This window comes from Coptis chinensis, chromosome 6 (genome assembly GCF_015680905.1).
Source record: "Coptis chinensis isolate HL-2020 chromosome 6, ASM1568090v1, whole genome shotgun sequence".
Taxonomy (NCBI): Eukaryota; Viridiplantae; Streptophyta; class Magnoliopsida; order Ranunculales; family Ranunculaceae; genus Coptis; species Coptis chinensis.
The window spans coordinates 32,692,449-32,701,657 of NC_141461.1; the positions used below are offsets into that span (position 1 = coordinate 32,692,449).

Below are 9,209 nucleotides of genomic sequence, written 5' to 3' on the forward strand. Positions count from 1 at the left end.
GCATAGTAAAATATAGACCAAAGCAAAGTTTTCAAAACGCCATATATACTTGCAAAACGAATTTCGATTTCTTGAGCATACATTGCACCATTTGCGCGTGTTAGGATAGTTTTGGGGTCTTGCTAAAAGTGCATGATACTGCATTCAAGCACTTCAAGTATTAGCAAGAATAAAACTTACTCGTGTAGGAGAGCACGTCGTCCTAGACAATCTCCTGTTTCTAGTCCTCCATCTACTAAGATGGCCGACGAGGTAGTGCAAGCTGAAGAGCTTATCTCCAACTTCTACACACCATTGCAAGATGGACCTCCATCTTGTATACGACTCACATCACTCACTTTCGAGTTTCGCATTCCACCGAACGTGTTCAATCTTCTACCCATCTTCCACGGGTTAGAACACGAGTTACCGTATGAGCATTTACGCCGGATACATGAAGTATGTAATACTTTTCATCATCCGGGCATCACCGATAATCAGGTTAAACTATGAGTGTTTCTGTTCACTCTAGCTGGTAAGAGTCACGCTTGGCTTTTTTTCACAGAAGGCCGACTCTTTTGATACATGGGAAAAGGTAGTGTTCTCTTTCATGAAGAAGTACTTTCCACTGAAGAAAACAAAAGAGATAAGAAGCAAGATACAGTTCTTCAGACAAAGTTCGAGTGAGACATTTTCCAAAGCATGGGATAGATTCTTTGACTTACTCCATTCATGTCTTCACCATAAACTAGAAAAATCTACTATTGTCCAATGTTTCTTTAAAGGTCTTCTCCCAGAACACAAAGTAATCCTTGACATCATGAGTAATGGGCCGGTAATTTTTTGGATAGAGGTGCAACTAATGCCTTAACCTTTCTTGGAAACCAAGCTAAAAAGAGTACCCATTGGGGGCGACATAAACAATTCTAGAATAGCCCAACCCAGTACCTCTAAGGCTAGTGGGATATTTGAGGTGAAATCAGATCTAAAAATTAAAACCTTAATCGAAACCCTCACAAGAAAGATAGATGCCCTCACAATCAAACAAAAAGACCAAACCCCTCATCCTGTCATGAAAATAAATACCTCACCATGAAATTTCTGTCTAAGTTTAAATCATATATATAGATGCCACATGTCCCTTGATCACAAACCTATCATCACTTCAGCCAGAAGAAGTATGTGCTTTCAATGTACCAAATGCACCATGGAGACAACACCTAAACTTCGTATGGACTAACATTCCATAAAACTAATGCAACCACCTCCAGGTTTCAACAAACCACCAAATACATTTAGACAAGGGCAAGGACAAGGTACCTATAACAATCAGAACAGAACATTAGTTCCATCCCAGTTTAACTAGAACTACCAAAACCCACCTATCAACAACCAAAGAGACCTAGTTCCCATTACACCATCAACTAGTGTCCAAACAGATAAGCCCACCGAAATAATGCTATCTATCATACAACAACAAACCCAAATCCTAGCATCCATGCAACAATCTCTGAACTTGTTAGCTTATGATAAAACCCATAAAGGTGTTTTCCCAGGACAAGCTATTCCAAACTCTAAACCGACAAACACAGCCTTTGAAGCAACAAGTGACGTGAACAAAGCTTGAACGCTAAAAACTCTTTCTTAATCATCCATCTACGAGGATTAATTCCTCTTTTTCGATGTGTTCCTTTCCCATTCCATTTCATCTTTTGCTTTAAGGGAATACATTAATAAGGTAATCGGACCTCTCCACTTAGAGGGTGTGGTTAAAGTACCGGAGCCTTAGTCCATAGTATATCTCACATATTCTTTGTATAACACTTTTTACTCGTAGTTTGAGTAGTGTAACCTTGTGGAGCGAGTATACAAATCTTCTTTTCTTCATTTTACATTTCTTTTTCAAAAAAATATTTGTTTTCCTTGTTCTGTTAATGATAGATTCTCGATGCATCAATAGTTAAGTGATTTTTCAAAAACAAAACGCAATCTAGGGGCGGTTTGAGATCAGCTTTGCTTACTAAGGGCCGCCTATATCACCAACTATTTGCCCGGATCAGGACATCCATGTCTTGCATAATAAATCCCCCAACTCGCGTAGCTGAAGCTTTGTTTGTCTAGATTGGGTTCGCCACATAATCGACACAAAAGTTGCCTAAGATTATCTATTATGGTTTGTTTTCAAATAGTAGCATCTAGAATCACAGCTTTTGAGTACGAGTTTCTTAAATATCTCTCCATAGTTTTCAAAACTAGAGGATATAAAAATAAAAGTTATACGCCCCGGAGTAACCAAATTGATACCGGATTCACGTATAATTTGATCTTCTTGTCAAAACCAACTATATGATATATTTTGATTGAAAAAAAAAAAAAAAAGACGAGCTGTCTCAAATCGAGAATTAAACAAATAGAGTAACCCAAAGTGATACTATTCTTTGTTTAATTCTATCTTTTGCCTCCACCTCTCAATTTGTCTCGAGAATCTGACGTTAAAAGATTGAAAATTGTACAAATTTTCAAAATTTTCCTTTCTTAAAAATCTTTCCCCTATGTTAAAAATCTTTTCCCCTTCTCAATCTCTCTCTTTTCTAAAAAAAACTTTTCAAAAATGTATTTTGTAACAAGCAACAACCTTCCACCTAGCAAGACTAGATAGATCAGTTTCAATGATCATGTACAACCACTTCCTAGAGAATTGCGGCTTAAGATATGAACACATATACCGAAAATTATTCCTGGTTTAGGTAAGAGTTTATACACACGTAAAAGATGAGCTATGAGAGAAGGCTGGTGCTCGAATTGTCAAGCATCAACTTGCCCCAGTCTTCAACCTCATAGTGAGAATTCAATTTTTAAGGTTTTCATGTGCCAGCCATCTACTCATCGAGCACAGGTGAGGAGAGTAATCCAACTATTTGGTTGGGATTTACTCAAGTTTTCAATACTTCCAAGTCTTGGGGATCTGACTTAAAATGACCCACCTTTTTAAAATTTCAATCAAACTTATTCAAAACCCAAAAAAATTAATTAAAAATTTCCTTATGTTATCTATACATATTCCCCTACAGTTCCTTTTCGTTTCTTTCCATTATCTGTTTTTCATCCACCGTTGGATATAAGTGTACCCTATACCGTTACATTAAATTTTCGATGCTGATCCTTTTGGTACCTCACGGGTCAAGATCGAACAAGTAACGAAGCGCGGATCACCTCTTGAAGTTGGCAAGGCACTAATGACATGATTGGAATTCTTTGATTTCATTTGGGCTTGGGCAAATTTTTTGATATAACTTTAAAAAGCACGTGCCTCACACGTGCCATCATTTCGTATATATAACTCGCGATCGCTCGGTCCACTTAACTCATCTTCCCTAATTTTCCAAAACCCTAGCCACCCAATTCAACTCGCGTCCGCCTTTTCTAACTCGCGACCACGACCTCACCCTAAAACACCACTACTCCAAATTTTTACAGCCTACTCCAATTTCAACCCCCATTCTAACAAGAAACCCCAATTTTATCAATTCCTACTCCAAATGGCTCGAGTTCTTAAAATCGTGCCGGAGCAAAATTTTGAACCCATCTCCAATTCCAATCTATTTGAAGTGTACTTCAAGGATGAGATTAGGAGAAGAGGATGGGAAGCCTTGATTTTGTTGGGAGGTGTGGCTTATTCTCCCTCTCTAACTCTTTCGTTCTACAATGGTATGCTTAGGGGGGAGGATGACCGTGTCATGATTGTCAAGGATGGCCGCTCGCTGGAGCTCACCAAGGAGGTGGTGAGTGAAGTTATGGGGATTCCTCTAAAGGTTTATGATCAGACTGAATAGTCCCTAGACGGTAAGACTATCGACGTGATGATGGTAGAGACACTTCTTGAGGGGGTCCATGAAAAACCCCAAGTCTCATTGCACGTTTTAGAGTTCGCTACGAAGGAACTAGCTGGCAGTATCTCAGTGGACAGCCTACAACCTGCTAGGCTTAGCCAAGCTTTCTGATATAGGTAAGGCGATGCTTCATATTTTATGGATTCATCAAGAACAGAAGAATAGCTTCTGCATCATCTTTTTTATCTTTAAGCAACTCTACAAACCGAAGAAGTCAACCTCCCCTCTACTAGTGCTGGTTACTAAGATCATGTAGCACTGGGGGTTCGATGCCACAGATGCCTTAGTAGAGGTCAGGGACGCTACCACAGGTCCTATCTATGCCCACTGTGTCTAAATCTTTTGGTATCCACCTGCCGCCAGAACCATCGAGCAAGCACGCCCGACTGAGAAAGTGGATTACTTCGTTGAAAACGCCACTTAACAGTTCACTTAGCCCATGGACGGAATTCATTTCCTCCATGGAGGCCAGAGGATTCTGCATTCGTATCTCCACCTGCTCAAGGAAACTCAGGGGAATATTATAGCGGAACAACGAACCATGAGAGAGGAGCAGCGGTCCTTCCAGCGGGAGCAGTGATGTTTTCAGCACAGTGTCACTAGAACACTACAGAGCATCAGAGACGCGCTCCCGCGTAGTGATAGACATGCTAGGACCTGACGTCAGCAAGGAGAAGGATCTTTTAGACATCGAGACGAGTCACGCACGGATTCTGACTAGGCATTTCCCTAGTGTCTGTATAGTTGGATATATTTTTTGTGTTTCTTCTTACGTGTATGATGTTTAGTATAAGCTTAATTATATGTTTAATATTATATGCTTGTTTTATTTTGTTTTCTTGTGGGAATTTGGTATATGAGTAGAAGGTAAAACAGATACATCATGCCAAAATTTTCCATTTTTCTTTCATGCATTTCATAGTAGAATAATTATCCATAGTATAATAAACCATATATTTATCGTTATATATCAAACAACCCACGCCCCAAACTTATTTGGGGGTGGCATATTTTCATCATAAAGAACATAATACAGGTGCATCGCCGTTTTTGCTCATGTTTCTATGGTAATCTCTTTCCTTATTTCTTCATTCTATACTTTGAGGACAAATTATAGTTCTATTTGGGGGTGGTATAATAACATTTTGCAAAAACTAGACACTTTCTATATAGTAATATAATAATATATTTCTTCCTTTCTAAATTTTTTTTCGAAAAAGACCAAAAATATTTTTCCGTTTAGTATTAAAAAGTATTGTTTCCTTTTCTATGATGAATAAAAAGTTTAGAAGTCTCATTATAGCAACAGAGTGAGGATTCGTTCTTTGTACTTAGACTAATATACGTACAATAGTTTTTGCATCTTTCCATGAATGGAATGTATCAGCATTTGTTTGTATATAGTAGTGAGTTTTCGAAGCCAAAGTTAGAACAATTAAGTTCCATATCCTATGAGAATCTAGGCAAAAGCCTCATTTGAATGATTATTGAGTGATGACACAAAGGATGATCGGATAGAAAGAGCACACGTCAACTTGCTTGATCACCACGCCATATCCTAAGAGAGAATTTAGGCCTTTTTTGGATCGATATAGCCAAATAAACGTTAAAAACCTAAAAAGATAGTTTTTCCTCTAGTTAATCCTTTTGAGCCTTCACCCTTTTATAAAAAAGCCTTTTATTCTTCAAAAAAAAAAAAAATCCTAACCCGTTACAACACACAATAAAAATCTTACCTAGCTGATGAGTTGAGAACTGGATGAGTATCAGAAGAAGAGAAGAGAAGACCTTGTACAAGAACAGAACATTTATTTGCTTCAAAAAGAAAAGAAAGAAAAAAAAAGAAAGACCCATTAAAAATCAAAACTTTAAAAAAATCTAAGGAGTCAAATATCAAATCTCCCATAAAGCCAAAATCAAAAGGAGACGATATCAGAAACAAAAGAAAAACTAGAACTCCTAAAAATTCAAAATCATATGGAGTCACAAAGCCAAAGGGCTAAAAGAGTGTATCACAATTCGGAAGCCAAAGAACAAAACAAGGTTTTTCTCTGGTTACAAGTATGTTGAAGACCCAGTTTCTCTACTTATAAGATCTTATTTTTTCCTTCCTTTTTCTTTCTAAACCATCACCCTAGCCCCGTAACTCCTAATAAAAAACCTCTAGCTCAATTAGGAATAGGATGGTGTGATAGCAAGTGGCAAGCGTGATCAATCGACCTCAATTTCTTAAGAAGTCATTTGAGTATGCGAGAAATATAAGTGCCCACTGCACTTGAGAGAACGAACCTTGAGTGAATCTATCAGAGAGTTGTGATTGCAACACACCCCTGTGAGAACCCACCTTAAGGACACTCTCCAAAAGCCTCGGAAACAACTCTGCTTTTGCATTTCATTGCTCATGTTTGCATATTTATCTTTAGATGATTAAATTAATGTACATATGTTATTCTAAGTTCAAAGGAGCTTGTTCTTATTCCCCGTAATTGAGATGCATGGACTTTTGAGAATAAATAAGGAAACAAGACCCTTTGTACTAAATAGAAGAAGTTTGTGAGTACCTTCACTGGAAAACTCTCACGAGGCTTAAAGCTCATCCACTAGGGAATTTCTAGTGGTTTAATGCCTTGTTGCATATGGTCAATGCGATCGCACTCAGCAAAACGAGATTACTATAACTTGTAATAAATCACTCATTTGTGATCTTAGTTTTTTCTCTCATCCTTGCTTGAGGACAAGCAATATGCAATTTGGGGGTGGTGATCAGCTCCCAAATGTGCATTTTATTATCATTTTATTGCTTCATTATAACCCTTCACTACACCAAAACAGGATATTAGTAATGCTCCAGTTTTTTGCTTAGTAACGGTTTTAAAGTGTAAGGTTCCTAACGTTTTATAAGCGTTACAATTATATATAAAGTGTTACCTTAATTTTGCCACATATGAGAATTAATTTGTTACATTTTAAAATTGTTTGTTTGGACCAAAAAGCGTAAATAAATCGTGAATATTAAATATAATATTAAAATAATAGCTAAATTAGAATTTAAGATTTCTAAATAAAAATTTTCGGTGAGAGGAAAGAAATTTCGGTGAGAGGGAAAGACCAAAATTATCGCGCTCTTCTCCCCTATTTAAGATTACTAATGAACAGCTTTATATTGTATGCTATTTTCATCGCCTCTCTCGTTCAACAAGTTCATCGTTCAACAAGTTTTGGGAGTCAGCACCGGTCGCCGTTGCTGCCACTATTAGGTAACGTACTTTATGCGCCTTCTTCTTCTATGATTTTCTATGTTTCATCATCTCATATCTCTTTTTCAATTTTTCACACTACTACTAGGTGATATCACAACTGAAATTAACTTGGGTGTTGGTTGGCTACAGTTATAACCAAAGGTGCGATTTTTATTACTTGTGTTATTCATTAAAAAATTCGATTTTTGTGGTTTGATTTTGCTCTTCTATATGTAATTAGTAATTACTTATTTTAGTTATGTTATGATTTATATTTTTCCTGGTTTGTGGATTGTTAGATTAATATTCATGCTAGCAAACACACACACGGTCTGTATAATGAATACCACCAGTCCTGTTGATGACAAACCCAAACCCAAACTCAACTTCATACGGTTTAAATATCAGACCCAAGAAAGATACGGGTGTGGACAAAAAGGCAACTAATAATAATGTTGCTCTTGAGTTGAAATTGTTGGAGAAATTTCATGAAGATATAAAAAAGTTTCCAGATGATAAAGGGTTGGAAGAGTTTATAGGTGTTCCGGTTAATGGGTATGGGAAAGCGGTACTTGCTGGGTATGGGTGGTATAAGGAGAGGGATTGGGAAGTATACGGAACGAGATGTTAAGGTTGTTCAGTATAGAGGAGTGTTTGAAGGTAAAGCTGGTATAGGTTTTGTTCCTCGAAACTAACTAATTAAGGTACAAGTTTACCAAAGAGTTTTATTATAACGTTATGAGTGCCAGAAATGAACCTGAGTAACTCCTCTCGACTTAAACCCTAGTTTTTGGTTTCTTCCCTCGCCTCAAACAACGCGACGACAATGAATCTCATCAGGTTTTTGATGAAGTTGAACAACAAGACAATGTCGATCGAGCTTAAGAACGGCACTATTGTTCATGGCACCATCATTGGGGTAGATATCGATTATGAATACTCATTTGAAGGCGGTTAAACCGGCTGAAAGGAAAGAATCCGGTGACTCTTGATCATTTAAGCGTGAGGGGCAGCAGTATTCGCTATTACATTCTCCCCGACGGCATAAACCTTGAGACTTTTCTTGGTTGAGGGAGACACCTAGGGTCAAGCCAAAAAGAAACCAATAGCTGGGAGGCCTATGGGGCGTGGTAGCGGCCGTGGCCGATGGGCGAGGACGCGGGCGATGGCGGTGGTCGCTAGAAATGTTGGACTTCTGCAAATTTTTACGGGGTTTGCTTATGTACAAGAGTGGGCATATGGAGAGATTTGGTGGATGTTAAGGATAGCCAGATTTTTCGTTTACCATTCTTACTTTGTTGAAATGTTTTTTAGCTTAAGCCTACTTGGATGGATGCTTAGTAGAATTGTAGAATTGTTTGAACTCATTTCATGTGAATGCATAGTACAATTTGGTTTGAGATTGTTTATCTTTTGGCATTTGAGGATTATAACAATTAGAATTGATGATTGGTGATAACCGACATTTCTCTTTTGGAGGAAGGTTCATAGAATGGCCACCTTCTTTGTTTAATGACATTAAAATTCAGATTTGAGAAAATAGGTGGCCATGGAGTTTCATTTTCAAAAAAAAAAAATGAACCTGAGTAAGTTGTTATACTTTACTATATTGACCAAATGTCATCTGTTAGTGTCCTCCCCTTCACCGGTTGAATGATTCTAACACTGGGTCAATATCTCAGCTCTGTCTTGAGTGATTAACAAGGTATGCTCGAACTGAGCTGACAGACTCCCATCTTATGTAACAACCGTCCAGTTATCGTCTCACATAAGAGGATTAAAGCTACCCATTGTCAGCATTGGTTTGTGGATTGTTAGATTGTTAGCGATGTGGTGGGGGGCGAGTGCATACGGCTCACCCTGATTTTAGCAGAAAAATTAGTGTTATTTTTAGAGAGTACTAACTTTACTTATTTACTTTGTTTGGAGTACTCCTTTCCATATATTCAGCCCCGAAAAAGCAGTGATTTGAAAAACAAACCCAGTTTCACCCCTCCATAACTTCCCTCACTTATAGATAAGATAATTTTCATTTTCAGCAAAAAATTTAATGGCGTATATTGTGTTTGAGGGAGTAATTTGGTAGTGAATTAAAAATGAA

General features: G+C 37.7%; 1 pseudogene; it reads left to right on the forward strand.

Annotated features, from left to right (window-relative positions):
* Positions 1-7,889: 7,889 nt before the first annotated feature.
* On the forward strand, positions 7,890-8,370 carry LOC147492624 (small nuclear ribonucleoprotein SmD1a pseudogene; annotated as a pseudogene).
* The last annotated feature ends 839 nt before the right edge of the window (positions 8,371-9,209 follow it).